The following is a 26072-nucleotide window of genomic DNA, read 5'->3' as shown; positions in this document are numbered from 1 at the left end:
ACATATTTTATGTAAAAAGATCTGGATACAAATCGAATACGAATCGGTTTAATAGTTGACTGTCCCTGCTGGATTTACACAACAAAGTAAATAAGGCGTACCATGAAATTTAACAGAGTAAGCTGTCATTTTAGTTTTATAGTCACTTTGTTGGCAATGCAGACCAGCTAAGAACAACGCATTTATAGTTGTTCAACTACATAGTTGTTCCTTGTGCCAAAACATTATATGTAACTAATAAACTTTGGGATAGCTCCTTATAGTTTATTTACTAACCCTGAAAAGACACATTTAATTTGGTTTCTAGACTGAAATCATTATCCGGTTCGTCATATCCGTTCATATATTCGTGATGAGAAGTTCCTGCCCTAACGAGATAATGTCTCCAAGTTGCTATGTATATTGGAGCGCAGAACTCAGAAAAGTGCTACATCACATAAGCAGCATGGGAGGTTAACAACGTAAACGATGACACGGACTAACAAGCAGTTAGTTAAAATCTGAGGTCCGGTAGGTGGTGGTAATTTTTGCAAGAATTTCCTCATCACATGCCATGGTCTTTTGAAACTTACTGATAGTAATATGATTCATAAATAGGAAAGGAAATATCTACAATGTGCATAATCATGGTAACCTTAAACGAAAGCTGCAAGACTGGTCTTTTTAGGTTAAGGAGTTTGGACTTTTGTAACCATAAAGCCTGAAAACCCGATTATGTGGCTTCAATTTCCCCAACTCACACAGTGAATCACCCCTATACTTATTTCAGTAAATTTTTGTCACCATAAACGAGAGAGAATGCATTTGTAGATCTTTCTGTTACACCAATATCACTTTTACAGCTCCGTTAATACAACCACTAAAACTTTTACTCGACACATCGTGTGACTCCAAAATATATATGATATTTATGCTATACGTGCATTAATATTATCGCACTAATTCGTCCTCGAGGAGGCAATGAGATTGGAGTCCATCCGTGCTTCCGGAGCTGTTTTTCTGACATGTGAGAACCAAATTCTTTTAAAACCCGGGAAAAGAAGACAATACATTATGACCACAAGAACCTCGAGAAAACTTCTCGAGGATCTAAGCTGTTACGTACAGAGACACGTCTATTTGTTTCAAGATAAAATTTAGTGTTGCTGCAAGGCCATTTGATGCAATTTTTTAACGTCAAATACCTTTACGCTGATCTCATTCAAAGTTGCCAAAGAAGAACTACGGACGATAACATACAACAATTGTCAGTGAATTGTGCACGTCAAGTTGTGTCGCAAAACACTAGTATAGCTACCGGGCGGTCGTTTTGTTACTGTATTTTATGTTGAGGAGACGTTGGAAAATTTCCATTCACACTTGGTACACGGACATTACAGACGACGATTTGCACATGCATGTCGGCTGTTGCCACAAGACGATCCAATATGGCTGAACATCTTGTTAAATCATTCCGGTACAGTTCCCTCAAAGCTTTCTCAGTAGTATTGCGTATCAATGTGTAACATTCATTTTCTATTCCAGAGTCACATACGCACAGATTGGAATAAAATCTCACTTTTAGTGTGTTATAAACTCTCTTGCTAAATTTCGCAGTGTATATTGTTGCACTGTCTGTTTTCCTCTTCTCATTTCAGACGTCTGACCTTCTACGTCTAAATATAAATATTCTGACAGGCAAAGTACGAAACCCAAAAGACTTTCTTTACACAGCTTATGCTAATACACGTATAACCTTCGACAGGCGATCCAATTTAATTAATCATTATAAATAAAATTCGTTTAGTAAGGTGAGTCATCATGTCAAAGCCATACCTTTTCTGATCAAGAGACAAGATTATTAGCACTGTCTCTATCCTCTTAGGACTGCACTATCTACGGTGATAGAAGTGTTCCACTACTCATCTCTAGGATTTCAACGAGGACCATGTCTTCGCTGAAAGGAGCGCCGGACAAAGGTTTATAAAAGGTTCTGTAACAAAGAATTTCCGCGCCAATTTTCTGGATATTGGTGGTCTTTAATTTAAATTTTGACTAACAAATTCAGGCAATCCCGTTTCGTCAGTAAAACATACAGAGAGGAAAGGGTTCTACTATACTCTCACACTGACGGGATATAAAACGAATCGCAGAAACAACGGGGATATACTTCAACAGGTCCTAGACCTTTATTGTACAAATAAAGAGTTTCTGAAAAAAAACACAGTAAAGTGTTAAGCCACGGAGGTCATAGGTATGCTGGAAAGTATGCAACTCGGACTGATATTTCCTTTCAAAGTACACAGTCGCTAGCCTTTTATCATTTGATAAATAACGTCATCCGTGTATAACTGCGACTGTTAAACAAGATACGCTACGTTATTCGACTAAATAATTAAAATACAACACCCAATGCCTTAATTATAACCACGTGATATAAATCACTTAAAAGAGTAGCATTTGCAGTTAATCGTGTACTGATAACTTTTCTACAGATTTTGCACCCTCTAGTGTCCGTTGTCGTAAACAAACAACCAAAGATATGGTCGTCTCGCATACAACATATAAGTATAGTTTGACACATGGACTATTCAAAGTGCTAACAATTAATATATAGAGTCAATCTGTCCATCCATGGCAATCTGTAGCTTGCCTTGTCAGTCTATCTTGCAAAGGTGAGATGTAAATAAGTGGACTACTGTCCTGTTCCCACTCTGCCTGAGATGTACCACATTCTTCTTAAAGTTTCTTCTCTCATAATTGAAATACCATACCAGGACGAGAATGACCATCATTGGCTTTTTAAGGTTGGTTTACTCCGGACAATGATACGACCCTGCGAACTCAGAAATATATGACATAAGTATTCCATAGATGAAAATTCAGATAGAGGTCTTTTTGACCGTATGATTTAGGGACTGAAGTAAAATAACTACGGCAGTAATCTGTTTTACGTTTGACAGAGCCATAAGAAGATAAGTGCCACACCAAACTGATCGCCTTATTTGAAAAAAATGATTGCTGTACATCATCAAGATTTTTAAGGATTGATAGTGATATATGCATGTTAAACCAATTGCACGATTGTTACTGTGCCTTGTCATTAAAACTCCTAATGCATATATTTCAACTTATTATGATGACTGTGTATGGTTCAATGTCCATATTTCATTATCTTTACCTTAAACGCTTCTTAATCTCGATACAGTCTCTTCTACTTTAAAAGAGTCCGTATAACGTACAGTAAAATATTTACTGAATTGTTTCCCGACAGTCGGACTGCATTTCTGGATAATCCTTTCCCTAAAACTGTCTCTCCTTTGGAATGATAGCAGTTTAAGACCCTCTCGAGGGTCTATGTCTAAACACACTTGTTCACTTACGATGACGATGGGTTGCAACTGCCAAACGGTGGCAATATTTAACAACAGACTAAATTGATCCCACACGATAGCGGGTGGTGTTCTTCTTTGTATCAATTTTGATAGTTTACATGTAAGGGATTGGCCTTGTCCAGAAGATACCAATCCTTTGGTACCTACCCCCGGTACCTACCGTGACTTGTTCTTTTGGCATCAAAAAACGACCCGTGCCGGGGATAGATACACTACTGCTAGTAGTTCACGGGCACAATAATGAACGTTATATAAAGCTGATACATAATAAATATCTTTAAATATTTCAAATCCTCCCTTGCCGAGTGTCCAATATAGCAATGCGAAAATGCCTTTAGTACAGTCTTTCACATATAAATTCGTTACAATCGTGTACCCTCATTCGAATTTTTTTTTTTTGATTAAACACGTTTTGCCTTCTTAATCCTACCCCTTTTTAAAACATCTTAACTAATTAGTTCTTGTCATGGCATTAATACAAGGGAAGAATAAACGATCATATTTCACAAACTGTTAAAAAAGAACAATCTGAGACTGAAAAGTTTACACTATTCATGGAAATGACGATGATAGCGTCGATTGTCGACGTTTCTTCCATCGTAGGGTGTCTGGGGCGGGGTCTTGGGCAGGGAGGGACAGCTAGTTAGAAGGGATATATATGTACAACACTTAAGTGCTTTAGACCTCTCAATTGTAGCTCTACAATGGATATGATTTCACAATTTTAATCTTGCGATACAATGTGCACACAGCGATTAATGCTGTCTATTGAGCGTGCGCAGTGATAGATTGTGACGTCACAGAAGAATATTAGAATAACAACAACGATGAGTCATTATTTTTCCGTGTACCGTAGATGTTTGCTTCAACATTTGTTGGGTTTAAAAGTGTGCAGATTATCCTTCCAAGCATGACTTATCTTTGACCGACGACTTCGTCTTATTATATCTATGATTTTCTGACTCTCAAAACTAGTGTTGAATTAATCTGAGAGACATTACAGAAATTGTGCTTAAAGAAAATCGTACAGCCTGTACAAAAACACACAAACTGTAGTTAATGTTGTAAGTAACTGGGTTTATAAACGTGTTAATGCCTTTTATAAGTTATCGCTTCTCGGCCTTTTGGCTAAGATCATGTGTAGTATCTGTTCTTATCAGCTTAATATCTGATACGCTGCTCACCGAGCAGCTCGATATTAAACTGATTTTTGGAATTGGGCCATGGAATAGGGGCTTGCTCCGTCCTGGCCACGGATCGACCCGGTATTGCAGTACCTCCGGGAACGGTCCACCTTTTTACAAGCAAAAGATAGATATGAATACAACCTACCTCCTACAACCCTACTCTAGGCAAATTTTAACCCCCTGTGCCATGCCAATAAGGACCATATTTGAAACTCCGATGTTACCTATTTGTGTAAGCTAGCGAAACATTCTTCAGATCCCGGGTACAATCGTTGTTTCGAGAGAATGGCAGCATTGGTGAGTCACTTGTATGTTTGGCCATATAGCCGTTATCAAGTTTTGCACACAGGGACTACAAATAGTGTCATACTAAATTTCGTTATCCAGAAGGATAATCAATCATCTTATCATACAGTACGAACTACAGAATACAACATGTAAAACACAAACACAGCGCAATAACATATATAATCTCATATAGACGATGAACCAGTACAAAATAGTAAGCATATCGATAATTCAGAGATTCACTCTCTTGATGGCTAGTATCGCACCTTGAACATTTCAGACAGCAATATCTACGCCCAGATGATAACATTTCTCGGTGTAAAATAAATGACTGAAATGATCTGCATCGCAGATAATTACTCGTGCTTTGCGCCATATTGCATTGTCAGTAAGGTCTGGCAGAGCTGGAGAAGGTTAACCTATAACTTTACCGGCAGTGCAGAAGATTCTGAACAAGCTATGGGTCTACACGATTTGTGACAGAAATCAATGAGTGACAACAGATGTTGCAGGAAGTCTGGTTCAAACATGCTAGGGTATAGCCTGAGTAATAAATCCGAATAGACGAGAAAGGATCGCAATCTCCCAACCACATACCGAGGACCAAATGCCACCTTTGCTGATATTTCTTTCGAACGGCTGTTGTCTGAGTAAAATGAGTTTCTCATGAAGAATAACGCCGGGATATTTATAGAACACAACCTGTTTAACATGTTATTCATCAATACAGATCGGATTTTCAGGTTTGATACCTTGTCGGAAATCATTGGTCAACTCTTTTCGTTTACGACACATTAATTAAGCTTCAAGAAATTCGAGCAACACTGGCGAAAAGCAGTTGTCACCAGTTGCTCCACTTTAAAAACTGTCCTGTGTGGCAACTTTACGCAATAGTTTGAACAAACACGTTTACTTATTTGGGATAATTGGATGGTGAAGTTATGCCGATTTAATCTACAAATGCAGTGTCATCTGCTTTTCTTTTTACTTTACACATATGTTTTATGAGTAATTTGCAATACTGCAACATTCAGCTATACGGCACCTAACACTTTTGAGAAATTTGAAAAATATGAAAATCCAATTATCCCAAAATAGTGCCAATCGTGTTAACAATTTACAAAATTGCTAACCCTTCAATCAGGTATTACATGTATTTTCCAAACAATTCAACATAGGGAATGAGAGACACGCTGCACAAAACCTACGTTTCTCCATACATGTCAGAAGAGTAAAACAAGCCCTCGGAATCTCTGATGGATAAGTCAAGAGTTGACTATGGGACAAGTCTGGTACTCTGTGGTAGGGTATAGGTAACTGGTTGCGGTTATTCACAAACAGTGGACTTTGAAAGTGGCGAACTTCTTCAATAGAAAACGTCAGGTTAACAGAGGATTCCCGTGAACTTTCAGAAAATGAAGATTTATGCTTGTGTCTCACTCAGATATCTGTCAACATTCTTATTCACTACATCCGTTACCGATTGTTATGGAGTTGCACAGGGAGACGACGCAAATTTATAGCTATTTTTACAGTTCGAACGCCTTACAGAAAGACTCATATGAACTGTAAAATACGTGGACTCGAAACCACACTTCGTTGAGCAAAGGTGCTCCATCGTCGTACAGTAATGCCCCCATCCCTAAGGCAACATCTGCATACTTTTATCGTCTTTTCTAGGAGGATGTAAGGACGTGAAGCGGACTCAAGATCTGCTCGTGCGTAAAAGCGGTAGTCAATCTGTACACGTACTTTAGGACTAGAAATGTCCAGCGTTGTGAGTGTTCCATGTCAATGCCATAGTGGGAGTTTTTTTTCTGTATCGAACGGCCTGTTCAGGGACCTTAGTTAGTCATGTTGTGGCGGGTATGCTGAACACATTTGAACGAAAAGTAATATAACTGAGGGTTTTTGGATAACAACATCAGCCTCGATCATTGTGAAGGGGACGTGGCAGTGCAAGTGGCAACTGTGCAACTCGGTGGTGTTCTTGCGATTTGCGCAATAAATCGCTTAAATTTTCCAGTAAACGTTGAATCGCCATTTCCTTTGATTCGTTGATAGCTGTGATAAAGCATAGTGGGTTACGTTAATTGTTTTATGTCCATGGTTGTAATAACGTGGCCAATGGCCCGTCCGCGGTAGGTGTGAACACCTGAAAATAGGCCTATGTTATTTTATAGACCCAAATTGAAGAATACACAAGCAACTTAGCAACTGCTTTTGTAAAGCTTTGTTTCGTCACATGCACAACGAACCATAGCTCAGCAAAAATATGGTACAAAGTGCCTCTGTGTAAAAGTGATTTTTAACAAAACAGAAGTCAAACTAGATTTCTAGAGTCAAGTTATCCCATGACAGGTACGGAACGATTAGGACAGGTTTTTTATATAGGAAGGGGTGAAATGTCTGTTAACGCAAAATAGTGTAATATAAAACTTTCTCACGGAGGAAAGAATTCCGATTGTAAGCTTTTGAAAGTTTCGCCATACTACAAATTCTCGACATGGCAACACAATATAAGCACTTAAAACGGAAAGGGCGATATTCCATTTAACGGCCTGGCGGAAATTTGAAAATATCCTGCTACTAAGTAAAGAACTTTTGTAAATTTTAGGGAAACGCATACGAGTTCAATGACCATTCGTTGGCTACTGTAGCAACAGTCCCTGGAAACACAATTAACACCTTGGCTTGGTGTTTGTTGAAAATTTGTTCTTATACAAGAAAATTTCTCCTACACAGGTGCAGCCAACGGAGCTATTCATCGAAAAAGCTGTTCCAGGAGCAGTTTTGAGGGCTGGGGAAATTTTATTTTTGCTCGGGCAGGGGACATATTTTTAAGTGACAGGGGAGCAAATTTTAGTTTTTTTGTAGGGCAGGGCAGATATCGGTTGATTGTCCTGGGGACAGGGCTTGGCGAAAAACGAGGAGAGGGGAAGCTACTTTTAAAACGGGGACGGGGAAGTTGAGCCATGGTGTTTTCGGGGATGGGGACACAGAGCAAGTACTTGTAACTTTTTATGTCTGCAGGGGAAATGGAATGACAAAATTTTGAGGGGAATTTTTTCAAGGGCAGGGGAAATCGGCAAGTTTTTTTCGCCACAGGGCAGGGGAGCTTCAAAACTTCACAGTGGGGAGGGGAAACAGGCAAAAATAAGTGGGGAGTGGGTAAAAATGAAGTTTGAGTGCGGGAGGGTAGGTCGAAAAATTTTAGTGGGAGGGCAAATTATGAACAGCTAATTAATTACCCTCTTGACTTAAAATTAGTCAGTTCACATTGCTTGTCATACACAATATATCTTATCATAGTAAGGACCCCTTTAAAAGTGCATTGTTCGTTGGCTGCACCTGCCTACATCCTCTTCAAATTTTCAACATGGTTTGGAAACCGTGTAAGACGTTAAGCGACAGAAAGCCACGCGTTTGTGCGCCGTCCGAAGTCTGCGGAGCAAATGAAAATACCGTACCGGACAGTGTCACTTGTGGCCGACAGAACGGCCACTCGCACTCAGAATTTTCATAAAATTTGAGAATTTTCTTGGATTTGTTGGTACAGTACTAGACAGGTTCCAGTCGGTGTAAGTGTAAAAACGAAATCATTTTAGCGAGTATTAATCTATTAATGTTATTATTCGAAATGAGATTCCGCAATACAATCGTTTACCATCTCCAGGCTTGTGTGAGGTGTAGACCTCGACAAGTGGATTTGCGCATGCGTTGAGTTTACGCGATCGGCAGTAAGTGTCTCCCGGGCTCACTACATCGCGGTCAGAAAGAAACAGTCACGATTACTCTACTACATCACATTCACCTAATTCGTATTTATCCACAGATTTGAACCAAATCTAGTAGAGAAATATTATTAGGAATGAAGGGCGACGCGCTGACCAAGGGCGAGGCGGAGCCTAGCACTTCATTGTCATAGACTGACCCTAGAATAGATTCTAGGATCAAGTACATTTAGCTTTCCTCCCCCAAGCTCAATAATGAGCACATTTATAGTAAACGAGCCTAAATTCTTTCATCATTTACCAAAATTTAAGGTGGCGTAGTACATAACCAACACACTTCTTCTTATCAAAGACGAAAGGAAAAACCCCTCCTACTACTTATTTTCAAAAATTAGAGATTCTCATGTTTAGTACATTAGTAGGCTAATAGTTTACTCGAAGGATGTAAGGGGTACTTAGTTGGCGTAGAAAATCTAAATTTTGGTATTAATGATAAAATATATGTCAAAAGCTTGATGATACTTTATGAAAGTTAATATCTCATACGAAGCTACAGCATATGTAGTAAAAAAAGACAACTTTTTTTTACTATTACTGTCGTCGTAAGTTTTTTATGGCAGAGTTAAAGACTGACATTCAAAAAAGTGATTTAAATAATAAGCAATTAACATCACCGTAATTCAAAATGCTAGAACTTTTAAAATTGCCAAACAAAATTGTCGTTTCGTGATAAAGTATTTCACATTCATAAATAGTATTCACATCTAAAGAACATGGTGTGAAATTTTAACAAAGTTTGAAGAAGCCAGAGTGGAGTAAAGAATTTTTGAAATATTGAAAAACGGGACAAAAAATCATCGTAAACCACTCAACCCTTTACGGCAACAGCTTTGCTTTACCCAAAGCAGGTCCGCAGGGCAGAAATCATGCTCTGGTTTGCGAGACAGGGAGAAAAAGAAGCGGGGGATTTGTATAAATTTACATAAACTCACACTTCTTTAGCCACCAACTTACAGCTGCTCGTTATGCTAAACGATGAACTCAGCCAATATTTTCATCTTGGGTAAACAAACTCATGAAAATTGAATCAATCTTTGCATCAAAGAAGTGACTTTGAGCAAAATACGCTGTGTTGTGTGCAACACCACTGTTGTAATGGCTGTATTATATAAATTTTGGCATCATGTGGTAAGGTTTCCGTATCGTGATTTCGCTTTACACCTTGCACTTTAACGAATCCAAGACTTCAACCCAGCAGGGGGCTCTAACAGCAAAACCATGCTAAAATCCTGACAATTTCCTGTTGAACAACAACTCTAACCACTCTTCTAAGTGAAAATGTACGGAATTAAACGTTTTTATTATCTGTTTGCTAACGAGTTCCGTCTCGAGATTATCGGAGCATGGAGCTAACGGAGTTAGGTAGGCTAAGCCAGGACCTACATCGTATCTCTTCACATCATAATTTGGTATCTGAGGTTTTCTCATTATCATGATGACCTCTAAAAGTACTTTTTGAAAGTTGTAGTCGAAGAAGTATAGGCTATTCAGCGCACAAACAATCTCCGGATATCCCAAATGTACTTTGATCATCATGACGACGTCGACGGGCACACGTCATAGGTCCACATGAACAAGGAAACTCAGTTCAGTTCCACATCATACGAACAAGTTAGAGTTTCGACTAATACTGCGATCTCTATCATGGCGATGACAATTGTCTTGAGACTTGTCGCTCTGATGAAGTTTACTGATTTTGCAGATCTTCCTTTCAAACAACCATAAACCTAGGATCTTACCTGGCGCTGTAATGCAGATGCTCTGGAAATGAAGAAAACACAAACCACGCACGACACGATCTCATTAGAATTCTTCAGCTACATGTGCTGCAGCAGTGGCCTAGCCGTGTACTTTACATTCATCATCTATCCCTGCAACGGTACTGCATCGACTGGGGTTGCCAGGTTAAATGCAAGGTTTGTGAGATTTGCGGGACAAGACAAGTGCAGGCCAGTGCGGATTGACCTGCGGCTGAGTTGTTGCGAAAGAAAGTCATTTGCATTTTTCATTCCAAGCCAATCATTACGTTCGCTGTTACGTAACTTATTATATAAACACGCGTACTTATTAGAGTTTACGAATTACATATCACTGGTGTTCATACTGGCCACCGTGTGGCGCAGTAGCGTTGCCAGTGAAATCAGAATCTTTGATCTCCGATGACTTTTCGAATCATTTACAGTGAGAGCGCAAAGAGTGCGCCCTCTCTTTAAATATGACAATTTACAGATGATTGCTAAACTATCAAAACAGAAACAGCAGAAACAGTTATGAACTTATGATCAATTCTTTGCAAAAACCCTCTAGATCTCGGAACAGATGCCAACAAGTTTACTGTAGTTTCCGACGCGAAAATGCTGTACGAAGCTTCAAAGACCGAAAGCGACGACTATTTGCAATGATATCAATATGATTGAAACAACAGTTACGAGAGTTTAATGCTCTACAATTTTTATTGGCAAACAACAACAACAATAACAACCAGCAACTAGTTCCCTGTGTTCCATGTGGTTATAATTCTACAATCACAACAGAATAATTGCTAGTCTTCACGTATATTTAACTTTACTACGCAGGTTTTGACATGTGGCATTGCCGAGCGCGTAACCGGCGGCAAGAAATAGGATTGACTTGATGCTAATTTTGTGATACCTTTTGATCTCGGCTCGTTCAGGATCCATTCGGTATCGGATATATTATATACTAATATCTGTATTAAAAGTTCTGATTGTACAGTAATTTATCGACGTAGTATAATAGACAGCTCTTTCAGAGTTGTCCTTTTTTTGAAAGAAGGAATTGCGAACCAAAGAATTGCTGTCGAGAAACGTGCGGGAGGGGGTGGTGGGGAGTGCGGATTTAAGTACTATTGGTAGACTACTGGCAGAGGAAATTTGCACGTCATGATTCACATGGGCGCTCTGTTACCAGCAACGCGATCAGCGACTGATCTTTTCACTTTTCAGAACGGGAGTTACGAACATCTCAGATATTTTATAACTCGCAGGTCACATGGCTATAGCGGGACCAATTTTTCAAGGCAGCGCGTGGCTTTCTACTCTAGCTCGAGACTTTTGTAGAATCGAACTTCACATGTTCCACACGTTCCACATGTTCGCGCCCACGACAATTAGCACGTTCCATTCAAACTACCCGGTGATTGGTCAGAAAGTATGGAACTCTCAAAATGAGGAGGATAGACTCTTTCTGATTGGATGAAAAGTTCGTCGTCCAGAGCGACATGTTGCTATGGGTTCTGCACGGTCATTCTTTGTCTGTGTTTGGCGACGACAACAGTTGACATAACGCTCTCCTCTTATGATATCCGAGAAGATCCCTTATTAGTCAAAAGGTAAGTGACAAAATTGTTTTTTACATGTATGTGTAATAAGTCGAATGTTGGGAATCCATATTTGCTGTAAAGAATTGTTTAATATATCTCGTCGCAGTGAAAAACAGTTTCAGTGTACAGCTCTTGCATGACTGTCAGTATCACAAAGCTAATGTTGACTGTTCACTATTTCCCTGCAAGAGTCTCTGTATGCTGTTTGTATCGAAAAATTTCTTTAATATTCCCACAGCTAGTCATAACTTTAAGACTTTTAGATATCATCCAGACGAAATCTAAGGAGACGAAAAACTTCACAGTAGTTGGCATTTCGTTACGCAGTCGTGCACGGAAAACATTTAATATTTTTTGCCTGACACAGACGATATGGAGGATATTTTTATGGATTCATGATTACTAATTGTCAGACACTGTATTAGACATCCATCTACAATGTCTACTTTACATCTGAATTAATCTTTTTAATCTTTTATTGATTTTTAGAATATATTGAGGATAATTGTAAACCATGTACTATCGAGAAATTGTCAACTTTTTAAACATGACTACCTGTAAAGACGCGCTCTCTCTCTCTCTCTCTCTCTCTCTCTCTCTCTCTCTCTCTCTCTCTCTCAACTCGCGACAGCCCGTATTTTCGCTTTAATTTTCACGTCCTTTGCGTTAAATTCCCAATAAGTGTTCAAAATGTTAACTAGTAAGGGGGTCTTTTGACAATGTTGTTTCTTAACTGACAGTGAAACAATCTTCTTTTCTGCTACCATCTTGGAATAACCTTTAAAACTTTATGACAACTGGAAGTCACTTTAGTTACATCGGTTTTTCATCAACTTTCGGTTTTTTCCTGTCAAAAATCAAGCTATCAACCAGTAAAGTCCAGAAATTGAAAAAATCAAAAATACATCGAACATCAAATTAAGCTTCACAGATTGAAGATGGTCATGACACATCCAAGACTCTGAACAACTCAATTAACAGCCGTAAAAGTTATTGTTGATTGAGTTCTTAATAATTTGAGTATGAAGCCGTTTTTAATTATTCGATGAAAAGTGGAATTAAGTTAATTAGTGTATCCATTTATTAATTTTCCAATTGTGCTTTGGCAATTTATTGGGCTCCCATCTGTTATCTAGTGTCAGTCATCTATAGTAACAACTAAAACAACACTTTCATTTGTATGCTGATCCAACTTTCACAGAATTAAATACTGTGGATTCTATCAGACATAATATTTAAGGGAGATCTTTGCTTTTCATAAAAATATTCAACCATGACAAAAGTAACAAAAGACGAAAAGGAAATTACACATTTATATTTTATCAAATTAATCCTAATAGACTTTTTGCTGGAGCTAATTTTGATAATAAGAATACAACTTTATGTCAAAGAATTATAAATCAAAGGCCCACTGTGGTATTGCTTTGCCATGTTCAAAAGGCCCTTGACATTTTTAATATTTTAAAACTCCCACCTAACAAATCGGAACTTGTTGCTGTTGTTAGGAAAGTGTCAGACACAGACTAAGTCAGAAAATTCAATGCAGGACATACTAGAAACAAACCTTCAAAAAGTCCGAATAAAAATGCTCTCCCCTGAGCCCACCACAGGGATACAACAATCCACACACCATTCACACATCCAGACATCCATACAATTGCTGTCAATACACAGTATACCCAACTCTTGAAAAAATAAAACAAAGTAAGGGGGGAATTTATTGAGATGCGTCTGATATTACAGGATGAAATTTCGATTTGAGAAAATTTGAAGCTTGATGATTATGGCATGGGACTTTACACTTGATATCTTCAAATTTCAGCCAAAAAATCCTTGACTGATAGCATCAGTGAACTCCAGGGCATTAATGTTCAAAATATACTGTTTGTGAATGTGAGACACAATTATTAGAAAAAATAATATCATTGTCTTCATTTTATAAAAGATTTTATCTAAAGTACCCATCTGCCAACCACAGGGTTTTCCATTTTCAAAAACTTAAAAATTTTACTCTAATTGAAATGAAAACAATGGTCAATTGAAAATATCCGTTGTCACTTTCTGAATACTTTCGATTAATTTGTGCGGGAAAACTTGAGAAATAACTGCAGCAAAGAGTGATTGAATTAGGCAAGTTTTCATCTTGTACGATATACCACAAACACACCATCATTTCAAAGTATTTTGACATTTTGAAGACCGATTCAGATTATGCATATTGTCTAATCCTCTACAATGATTTAATATGAGGAATTAGGATTAATTTAAGTTTACTGAGTGCACTAAGAAAAAGATAAAAAAGGATAAAAAAACATTAAAAGGGACTGGCATCAGTTAGTATTCATCTATGTGGTTGATTTCTTGTGATTATTGCAAAAGAAAAATCACATGAAATTCCAGATTTTTACCAAAGGTTTGTCAACCTGCAAAATAAATATTTCAAAGATATCCTTTAAAACTTACCTTACGGTCAGTCACAGACTGCATGTGGTTACAAGAATCACAGAAAATCTGAAAACTTGATCAACAGAGAGACAGCCTTTCTTGAATTCTGCTTGAATGAAATGTTTTTAAGTTCCTCACAAAACTTTCCAAAACAATTGCAACTCATTATATACTGTTTTTTACTAGTTCAGTTTTTCTCTTTGCTCTTTATCATCCAGTCTTATGACCTTGATAACGTTTGGAGTTTGGAGTTTGGTATTAAACGATTAAACTGAGTATAAGTATTTATGAAAAAATAGGAAAATTAAAAAGTATGGGAAAAGGCAGCTGGAAGTTTTTGAAAGAAATCCGATGCTCTGATCTGATAATTTCTACAGAATGCACATTTGTATGATGCCTTTGATATAATTTGGCAATACGGTGAGAAAAAATTAACAAAATAAACAAATATTTAGAGAACAGCATGGCAATTTTTCAACAGAGAAATTTTTCAATAGAGAGACAAAGCAAAGACAGCAAAGGATTATCTATGGAAGAAGAGTAATAGCTGATGACAACATCAAAGAACACTAAAGAAGACACAGACTATCAGGTATGTATGAATTAGCACTACCTTGGCTGAGAAAGATATTCAATAAGGATTTGAGCCAGAGCATGAATTTCGTTGGTATTTGGAAGAATTGGTAATGGTTAGGTGGTAAAGCCAGAGCATGAATTTATCGGTAGTTGGAAGAATTGGTTATGGTTAGGTGGTAAAGACCAAACCCAACGGTGGGTCAAGTGCTGGCAACCTCTGACCCCATCACTGCATATATAAAGAATTTGAAGATGAAAGAAAGAGTTTAGAAGACGAATTTTGTGATTTTGAGGGGGAGGTGGTAAAGACCAACCCCAACGGTGGGTCAAGTGCTGGTAACCTCTGACCCCATCACTGCATACATCAAGAATTTGAAGAAGTACAAAAGAGTTTCGAAGAGGAATTTTGTGATTTTGAGGGGAAGGTGGTAAAGACCAACCCCAACGATGGGTCAAGTGCTGGTAACCTCTGACCCCATCAGTGCATCTATAAAGAATTTGAAGATGTACAAAAGAGTTTAGAAGAGGAATTTTGTGATTTTGAGGGGGAGGTGGTAAAGACCAACCCCAACGATGGGTCAAGTGCTGGTAACCTCTGACCCCATCAGTGCATATATAAAGAATTTGAAGATGAACAAAAGAGTTTAGAAGGGGAATTTTGTGATTTTGAGGGGAGGTGGTAAAGACCAACCCCAACGATGGGTCAAGTGCTGGTAACCTCTGACCCCATCAGTGCATATATAAAGAATTTGAAGATGTACAAAAGAGTTTAGAAGAGGAATTTTGTGATTTTGAGGGGGAGGTGGTAAAGACCAACCCCAACGGTGGGTCAAGTGCTGGTAACCTCTGACCCCATCAGTGCATACATCAAGAATTTGAAGATGTACAAAAGAGTTTAGAAGAGGAATTTTGTGATTTTGAGGGGGAGGTGGTAAAGACCTACCCCAACGGTAGGTCAAGTGCTGGTAACCTCTGACCCCATCAGTGCATATATAAAGAATTTGAAGATGTAAGAAAGAGTTTAGAAGAGGAATTTTGTGATTTTGAGGGGGAGGTGGTAGAGACCAACCCCAACGATGGGTCAAGTGCTGGTAACCTCTGACCCCATCAGTGCATATATAAAGAATTTGAAGATGAACAAAAGAGTTTAGAAGGGGAATTTTGTGATTTTGAGGGGGAGGTGGTAAAGACCAACCCCAACGATGGGTCAAGTGCTGGTAACCTCTGACCCCATCACTGCATCTATAAAGAATTTGAAGATGTACAAAAGAGTTTAGAAGAGGATTTTGTGATTTTGAGGGGGAGGTGGTAAAGACCAACCCCAATGGTGGGTCAAGTGCTGGTAACCTCTGACCCCATCAGTGCATATATAAAGAATTTGAAGATGTAAGAAAGAGTTTAGAAGAGGAATTTTGTGATTTTGAGGGGGAGGTGGTAGAGACCAACCCCAACGATGGGTCAAGTGCTGGTAACCTCTGACCCCATCACTGCATATATAAAGAATTTGAAGATGTACAAAAGAGTTTAGAAGGGGAATTTTGTGATTTTGAGGGGGAGGTGGTAGAGACCACCCCAACGATGGGTCAAGTGCTGGTAACCTCTGACCCCATCACTGCATATATAAAAAATTTGAAGATGTACAAAAGAGTTTAGAAGGGGAATTTTGTGATTTGAGGGGGAGGTGGTAAAGACCAACCCAATGGTGGGTCAAGTGCTGGTAACCTCTGACCCCATCAGTGCATATATAAAGAATTTGAAGATGTAAGAAAGAGTTTAGAAGAGGAATTTTGTGATTTTGAGGGGGAGGTGGTAAAGACCAACCCCAACGATGGGTCAAGTGCTGGTAACCTCTGACCCCATCACTGCATCTATAAAGAATTTGAAGATGTACAAAAGAGTTTAGAAGAGGATTTTGTGATTTTGAGGGGGAGGTGGTAAAGACCAACCCCAATGGTGGGTCAAGTGCTGGTAACCTCTGACCCCATCAGTGCATATATAAAGAATTTGAAGATGTAAGAAAGAGTTTAGAAGAGGAATTTTGTGATTTTGAGGGGGAGGTGGTAGAGACCAACCCCAACGATGGGTCAAGTGCTGGTAACCTCTGACCCCATCAGTGCATATATAAAGAATTTGAAGATGTAAGAAAGAGTTTAGAAGAGGAATTTTGTGATTTTGAGGGGGAGGTGGTAAAGACCAACCCCAACGATGGGTCAAGTGCTGGTAACCTCTGACCCCATCACTGCATCTATAAGAATTTGAAGATGTACAAAGAGTTTAGAAGAGGATTTTGTGATTTTGAGGGGGAGGTGGTAAAGACCAACCCCAATGGTGGGTCAAGTGCTGGTAACCTCTGACCCCATCAGTGCATATATAAAGAATTTGAAGATGTAAGAAAGAGTTTAGAAGAGGAATTTTGTGATTTTGAGGGGGAGGTGGTAGAGACCAACCCCAACGATGGGTCAAGTGCTGGTAACCTCTGACCCCATCACTGCGTATATAAAGAATTTGAAGATGTACAAAAGAGTTTAGAAGGGGAATTTTGTGATTTTGAGGGGGAGGTGGTAGAGACCAACCCCAACGATGGGTCAAGTGCTGGTAACCTCTGACCCCATCAGTGCATATATAAAGAATTTGAAGATGTACAAAAGAGTTTAGAAGAGGAATTTTGTGATTTAGATGGGGAGGTGGTAAAGTCCAACCCCAACGGTGGGTCAAGTGCTGGTAACCTCTGACCCCATCAGTGCATACATCAAGAATTTGAAGATGTACAAAAGAGTTTAGAAGAGGAATTTTGTGATTTTGAGGGGGAGGTGGTAAAGACCAACCCCAACGGTGGGTCAAGTGCTGGTAACCTCTGACCCCATCAGTGCATACATCAAGAATTTGAAGATGTACAAAAGAGTTAAGAAGAGGAATTTTGTGATTTTTAGGAGGAGGTGGTAAAGACCAACCCCAACGGTGGGTCAAGTGCTGGTAACCTCTGACCCCATCAGTGCATACATCAAGAATTTGAAGATGTACAAAAGAGTTTAGAAGAGGAATTTTGTGATTTGAGGGGGAGGTGGTAAAGACCTTCCCCAACGGTGGGTCAAGTGCTGGTAACCTCTGACCCCATTAGTGCATACATCAAGAATTTGAAGATGTACAAAAGAGTTTAGAAGAGGAATTTTGTGATTTTGAGGGGGAGGTGGTAAAGACCAACCCGAACGGTGGGTCAAGTGCTGGTAACCTCTGACCCCATTAGTACAAAAATCAAGAATTTGAAAGAGTGAGAAAGAGCTAGGCATTGAGTGATTTTGAGGGACAGGTGGTAAAGGCTGAATCCTCCAATGGTGGGTCAAGTCAAGTGCTGGTAATCTCTTACCCCATCAGTACATATATAAAAGAATTATAAAATGTAAGGCCAAACAAAAAAATTGTGCTGTTCTGATAACCCGGCCTGACCTTTTTTTTCCTTGCTGACCCTAAACCTTTTAGAGCTATGTAAACATGAATGTAAAAAAAAAGAAAGAAAAAACCCATAAAATCACATTTTGTTACTTGGCATTTGATTTTTGCTTGAACAAGGATGTCTTTTATGTTTTTTTTTCCTTGTATATGTTTGATATATTTTTCTTGAAAAGTTGTGGCCAGTGTTTGACTGCCCCGAACCCCTGAAAAATGCATATTTAAAAATAAAAATATTTGTGTAAAAGGAAAATTCCTGCCAACCCACGTACGCTATTTTTGAAAACCATGTTATCGGAACAGTACAATTTGTTTTTTTTTTTGGGGGGGGGGGGGCAAAGAAGGAGCCAGAAGACTTGAATTTTGTGGTTTTGAGGGGGAGGTGGTGAAGAACTACCCAAACAATGGGCCAAGCGCTGGTATCCTCTGACCCCATAAGTGTACACATCCAGAATTTGAAAATGTAAGGAGCTAGAAGACTTGAATTGTGTTATTTAGAGGGGGATGTGGTAAAGACCTACCCCAACGGTGGGTCAAGTGCTGGTAACCTCTGACCCCATAAGTGTACACATAAAGAATTTGAAAATGTAAGAAAGAGCTTAGAAGACAGAAATTTTGTGATTTTGAGGGGGAGATGGTAAAGATCTACCCCAACGGTGGGTCAAGTGCTGGTAACCTCTGACCCATTAGTGCTATCAAAGAATTATAAAATGTAAGAAGGAGCTAGAAGACTTGAATTGTGTGATTTAGAGGGGGAGGTGGTAAAGACCAACCCCAACGGTGGGTCAAGTGCTGGTAACCTCTGACCCCATAAGTGTACACATCCAGAATTTGAAAATGCAGGAAAGAGCTTAGAAGACAGAAATTTTGTGATTTTGAGGGGGAGGTGGTAAAGACCAACCCCTACGGTGGGTCAAGTGCTGGTAACCTCTGACCAATCAGTGCATATTATAAAATGTAAGAAGGAGCTAGAAGACTTGAATGTGTGATTTGAGTGGTAGGTGGTATTAAGACCAAACCCAAGGGGGTCAAGTGCTGGTAACCTCTTACCTTCTGTGCATACATAAAAGAATTTGAAAATATAAGAAAGTTTAGAAGAGGAAATTTGTGATTTTGAGTGGGAGGTGGTAAAGACCTTTCCCAACGGTGGGTCAAGTGCTGGTAACCTCTGACCCCATCAGTGCATCCATCAACAATTTGACAATACAGGAAAGATCCAGAAGCAGGAATTGTGTTGTTTATGAGGTTAGGTGGTAAAGACCAACTCCAACGTGGGGTCAAGTGCTGGTAACCTCTGACCCCATCAGTGCATCCATCAACAATTTGACAATACAGGAAAGATCCAGAAGCAGGAATTGTGTTGTTTATGAGGGTTAGGTGGTAAAGACCAACTCCAACGGTGGTTCAAGTGCTGGTAACCTCTGACCCCATCAGTGTAAACAACAAGAATTTGTGAATGTTCATAGAATGATCGAGAGGAGAGGCATGAAGAGTTGGGACAGAATATTGTGTTGCATAGGATTAGCTACTAGGCCATGGGATCAGACATAGAGAACAACCTTCACCAAAAAGTTGATTAACTTTTGTTAACTTATGACTTAAAACCAAGATTAACATGGTTTAAATACATTGGAAGGAAAGTACCATGAAAGTACAGTGAAAATACCAATGCATAAACTATTATCATTTGAAAATGTTCTTGGAAAAGGATTTACTATGGTTGTACTATAATTACAGTTTCATTGTCAGCAATGCACGCTTTTTGTCTCATCGAATAAAAATGCAAAATACTTGTGAATTTCAGTTCTGCCTTCCCTGTATATTTCACACTTGTAAGTCGCATAAATTACAAGTAGTTTGTGTTCATTGTTGAATCCATGCATAATACTCCATTGGATCAATTTAATATATTTCTGCCAATCAAAATGTTGGAATATTATATCTTTATACGGTCTGACTACCTTAAAGGGAGGTGGTCGTTGCGGAACTCGCTCAAAGGTTGCCACGGACCCCTACGACCTATGTAAATACTGTATCTAGGGTACGTTGGCGGTTGATGAAAGTTGAAACATGTTTGTTAACAATGAATATTGTAAATTTTATATGTTGCAGCTATGTTGAAATGATGCATATAGATACCATGCATGAAATACATTGTTCGTAAACATGAAAGTAGCACACGCACAGTTCTGACAACCACTCCTCCCCTTTAAGGAAGTGTAGTGCTTCTATCAATTACTTGGAAATGGAAATAACTATTTTGTACTAATTTGTAGCTTGGTTGCAGTTCAAGAAAACAGAAAATGTACTGTATCACAATTCAACACATTTATATGAGGCATTTATGCTTAATAAAAATTTGACTGCATATTATATAAGTATATTTTTCTGTATCTCATATATATATATATATATATATATATATATATATATATATATATATATATATACACATATGTGTATGTTATTGCTTTAGTGAAACGGCATTGTTCACATGCTCAGATTAATCATTCATCTGCTTTGATGTAACCCTATTAATGCATTTTGTCAACTATGAAAAACAAGAACTAGAAAGAAGCATTAAAAGATTTGAATTAAGGAGAAAGTCTTATTGATCCTTCCTTTTGGTAATCAAAGGGGAGAATTTTTTACGTAATATTACATAGTTTTCTTTTCTGTAAAAGCATATCTAACTTGTATCTCATTCTGTATCATTGCGCCCTCTTGGAGAGTAATTACATGTTACTTTCTTTTTTTACTTGATTTGTACGGAAGACTGTGAAAATAATATAATACAATTGGCATAAAAATCAGTAGAGATTTTCACAACTGCGAATTTTTGACTTCCATGTGCTCATTTTCTCAGCTGATCAGCATTATCTGTTGTATCCATGGTTCATATCTCCTCTTAATTTTCATATGCCTTTCATTTGTTTTTCTTGTGATATCATCATGCAAATTTTAAAAAAGTATGTTTTTATCACTTTTTATCATTCTTTTTCATTTAACCCTTTGCACCCTGACCCCCTGGTACTCTATGACATCATCAGACATTTCTGTCCGAGCCGGGTTCAAAGGGTTAATTAATAGCAATAGTTCCAAAGAACACTACATCAGGAATTTTGATTTTCAATAATTACTATAGCTTGGTTCAGTTCCAACAAATTAGTCTGAAGGCCAACTGAATTTCTGATACTGATAAAATGTTAGTAAAAATGGTGAAATTTTATGCACAAAGTAGATCATAAATTCATTTAAAGGCCACCTAAATGTTGGTTAATTAAAATAACAACATGCATTCTTTGTAAAAATATCTTCAGCCATTTTGCAGATAAAGCTGACTCAGCAGGTAGTGGTTAAGGTCAAGGGTCAAGATGATCAGCCTCACTTTAGAGTACTCGACATGAGTATGTGTTATTGTATGTCCCCAGGAGTGCACACTCCATTAGAGTACTTTTAAGTGTGTGGAATTCCCAAACAAACACAGTAACAATAACACTTTGCTTGTCCCTTTCAGAGATGTGTAAATCTCTGTAATTTGATCTCAAAATTGAACCTAGTATGAAAATACTAAAATAATTCTCAGGGTCATTGAAACTCTAGCCTCAATATTGCATCATGGGAAAAGTTTTTGAGTACAATTTATGACATCTTTTCCATAGAGAGACAGTCACTAGCTTTAAATAACATATTATAAATGGATCAGTATGTAAATGATACAGCATCTACATCTTACATGGCAATGGATAGAATTTCTTAAAATTGATCAATAATGATATTCACAAGTGGTGTATAAAACTAAGGCTGGCCACATCTTATTTGCCGATTTATCTATTGTTATGAAAATGTGAGAATGTATGTAGTAAATCATCAAACCTATCGATAAACATCCACTTATTTCTAAATTATTGGTATACTCCCTGTTTCAAGGAGCAGTTGTCATGTCTAGATTTCAAATTGATAGGAAAATTCAAATACCAGACTAATGGAAACTATTTGACTTTTTCAGAAAATATTTGATGGAGTGCATATAAATTTGTTTACATCACTTCAGTAGCAAATTTAATGTGCTTTCCACACTTATTTTGAACGTTCATGATTTTACAGCCAACAATTTTTACATAAAATGTGAGATGACACATTCTATGTTTCTTCCAAAGAGAAAAATTGGGCAATATAGTAATTCATGACCAACAGTCCAGTAATAGCACTAAACGTGATGTATGGAAGTCCAGTGTACACAGTACGGAGTTCTGTCTTATAAACCTGACATTCTGTAAACAACCTTCAACCAAAAAGAAATCTAGATTGCTTTCAAGATCCTTTGCCATTTGTAAATCACTCTGATTAGTTTTGTGCACAAGTCTATGGTTTCTAGAAATTAAGAAATTTGCAGAGTTCTCGGCCAAGTCGCAGGAGTGAATCAAGATATAATTCTTGCATTAGTGAAGTATGTTCCTTCCTTCATTGGGTTTTTTCCTTGATCATAGTAATTACATATATATCTTTGGGTGGCCCTGATTTTAGAAAGCTCTGTGGAAAACATATAGATGCAATATTCTTAATAAATGAAGCTAATCATGTGTGACGGAACACCAAGGACACTACAACTGGGCCTGCAGCTAGTTTCTCACAAATTGACTACTGCAGAAATATCTGCACTGCGTGACTTTGGATACACCGTGGGCACTGCTCAAAAAAACTACTCGGTATTCAGGCAAAGCAACATAATTAATCCAGGGGGAATGTCACCATTATTAAGCAACCAATGTTGTACAAATAAGCCACAGCTTATGATTGTTAAAATTTTCAATGGGAAAGAAGGACACATTGATCAGCAACAAAGACACTACAGTAGCCTTTGCTGTGTACGTTACCGTGACAAATATTGAGTGGGAGAATAAATAAATTATACACTGCAACCCAGTGTGGGTCGTGGAAATGAAAAACACTTTAGGGAGACGACCCTTAGGGTTATATTCAATCAAAATGGCATACCAAAGAGAATACCAATTCAGTACACTCCAGCGTCTACTAGTTGTGTGATAAAATACCATTCAAATTACAAATGCTGAACAGAAGCAATGTTAATGTTGTTCTCTGCATCCTTGAAGTTATTGCTTTTGAGTATATTTTGTTGCAGGGCGATATTTTTTGAATCTTATCGTTGTACAGTTTGAGTTCTAAATTACTTGTTACAGGGTGAAATTAAGAGACAGTAAATCGTTCAGTTGTGAGAGAACACAGCATTGCACAGGTCATGCGATCAATAGATTTTCAATCAACTGGAAAGAAAATCATTGTAAAATCAAGGCTGTAGTTAACGGCATCACTGAAGAATGACATGGACGTACAAGGAGGATGAGCATATAGGTGTCATAATTTATTGCCGTTATGCTCTATTCAGAAGTACAGAAACCCCTTCTTGTGTGAGAAGAGATTCCAATTGTCGAGTCGAACATGAATCATCACCAATTTGTTTCGAGTGATGGTTTTTACTTCAGTATGGTGTATATGATAAATATTTGATAAAAAATTATTTTAGATAGCTTGTTCAGTGTATAAAGGTTGACAGGCATGTCAGACCTTTGTAGACATGTTACTTTGAGGATTCTGAGTGCCCTTAAATGTATCAGTTGCCTTCAGGGGGTCATCATAATAGAAATTGTCATCTAGGGGATTGTTTTAGAAAAGTCTGTCTTATGGGTGGAGGGGAGATGATAATGTAAATACCAGGATGTATAATCCGGAAGAAGCTTCAATTCACTTGAAAATGAGTAAAGGAAATTGCCACTGGAGTACATACATGGTATTAGCATGGAGCTGATAGAATTAAAATTCACCTTTTAGTGTACAGGCAGAGTGAGGGAGGGAAGAAAGGGGGTTTTCTACCAAATGCTGAAAAAATAAACTCTGAATTTCAAATCAGAATGGGTATCTCTCAACACATCTATTGAAATGCTGCATTTTACCCTATGCCTCTAATTGGTTGCCATGGCAACTTGACCCAGAAATGTCAAGCACAATTACTTCCTTAAATACTGGACGACTAATCTCACTCAGCCAGATAATAACCAGTGTGAGGGTGTATTATCGGTAGAATTGAATGTCAAATTGCACATTTATTGCTTTCAATCCCTGGATGAAAAAACTACTCACTTTACCATAGAAATTATTAAAATTCATGACATATCACTTATTAACGTCTGAAATACAATAAATTTTGTATAAAATGCAGTACAAGTCATGGAGTCATTTTTATTCAAATTGATTCTCTCGTTATCATTTCAATTTAAACAAATGGTAAAAATGGAACCAAAATGTTGCCTGCCTGATGTGTTCTCACATCTTGACACTGCATATATATTTTAATACCCTCATATTTGCCTTTCATTTTCATAAGCAATAGATATATTTTATAGAAAAAAAACAAAAGCAGACAGTACACATTGTGAGCATAAACTGCATAAATCAATTCTAGGTAACTTATTTACATTTCCCATTTAAACTGGAAAGTCTTTGTAAAAATGGAACAATTTAGGACATGTTGTTGCTTAAAATAAATCTACATTTTATTGAATATCTTCTTACCATATTTGATGATTTAAATAGTTAACTTTAAAATTGTTAAGTTCAACCCAGTCTTTGCAGAACAATATTCTCTGAGAGCAATGACATCATCGTTTTTTTAAAATAAATGGAAAAAGAGAATACTGTTGGATTCTCTATTTCAGGGATGTAATAACAAGCCTGACCTCTGAGGCACCGTGTGATGTCACTACAAGACACAGTACAATCCTTCAGGGCCAACGCTAAACTTGGAAACTCACATCTCCTTGTCATTAGCTTTAAGCAGCTATCTCAGCTACCATCCATTTTTCATCATTAAGATCTCTAATTGAAACATTTTACAAACGTATGTTTCAAGACATTGGCATTCTCATGGCGTTTGCGGAGGATCATTTTAAATCTTAACCCACTGAGAAAAATTCCTCTGCCCAACTCAACAATATTCCGATATAACTCCCTTTTCCCAAAACATCAAATTAAACATTCAACAAAATGTTAATAGAAACAGTCCTTATTCTACAGCCTTGCGTGAGACTGAAGTAATGTTATTAGTATACATCAGTTTATGATTAATAATTAAATTTCTTGTTCGGTTCATTTCACAACAAACAGTGTTAGAGTGGCACATGGAAATCATTCAATTATGTTTTTTAATGGCTCGCGCCTTCTAATCGCTCCGTATTGATTTGTCCTCGGGAGTATAGAGCCCCAGTTTCAATCAGGCATATCTGATGTGTGGTAAGTGGCGTCATTAAACGACACGCTTGACCATGCCGATAAATTTAATACACGCCGATAGAATACAATATTTCATTTTGGAAAGGCGCCGATGAAAGGCTCTTCAAAGCGTTTGAAAAATATACTTCTATCTGATAATTCTCTTCGCGGCAGAAAAAAAATCCCACTATCGACGTATTGATTTACTCTTGAAACGTGGCAGGGTCGTCATGGTTTTTGGATAATGTTCCATGAGCGTATTACGTTACATACGAAAATCGCAGAGAAGATAAATTTACATCGCTTTTTAAAAATTGCGATACGAAATATT

General features: G+C 37.9%; 1 long non-coding RNA gene and 1 other non-coding gene across 2 annotated transcripts; one reads left to right on the top strand and one right to left on the bottom strand.

Moving 5' to 3' along the window:
- Nucleotides 1–2144: 2144 nt before the first annotated feature.
- Nucleotides 2145–10555, bottom strand: LOC139152046 (uncharacterized). Its single transcript, XR_011556539.1, has 2 exons — nt 10383–10555; nt 2145–2815 (listed from the first exon to the last, which is right to left on the bottom strand). It is a non-coding gene; the product is annotated as an uncharacterized lncRNA (long non-coding RNA).
- On the top strand, nt 4483–4673 carry LOC139152410 (U2 spliceosomal RNA). The gene has a single exon (XR_011556628.1). It is a non-coding gene; the product is annotated as a U2 spliceosomal RNA (small nuclear RNA).
- Nucleotides 10556–26072: the final 15517 nt, after the last annotated feature.

Source organism: Ptychodera flava, chromosome 15 (assembly GCF_041260155.1).
Source record: "Ptychodera flava strain L36383 chromosome 15, AS_Pfla_20210202, whole genome shotgun sequence".
Taxonomy (NCBI): domain Eukaryota; kingdom Metazoa; phylum Hemichordata; class Enteropneusta; family Ptychoderidae; genus Ptychodera; species Ptychodera flava.
The sequence above is the reverse complement of the archived record's forward strand: the minus strand, read 5'-3'. Positions and strand labels throughout refer to the sequence as shown.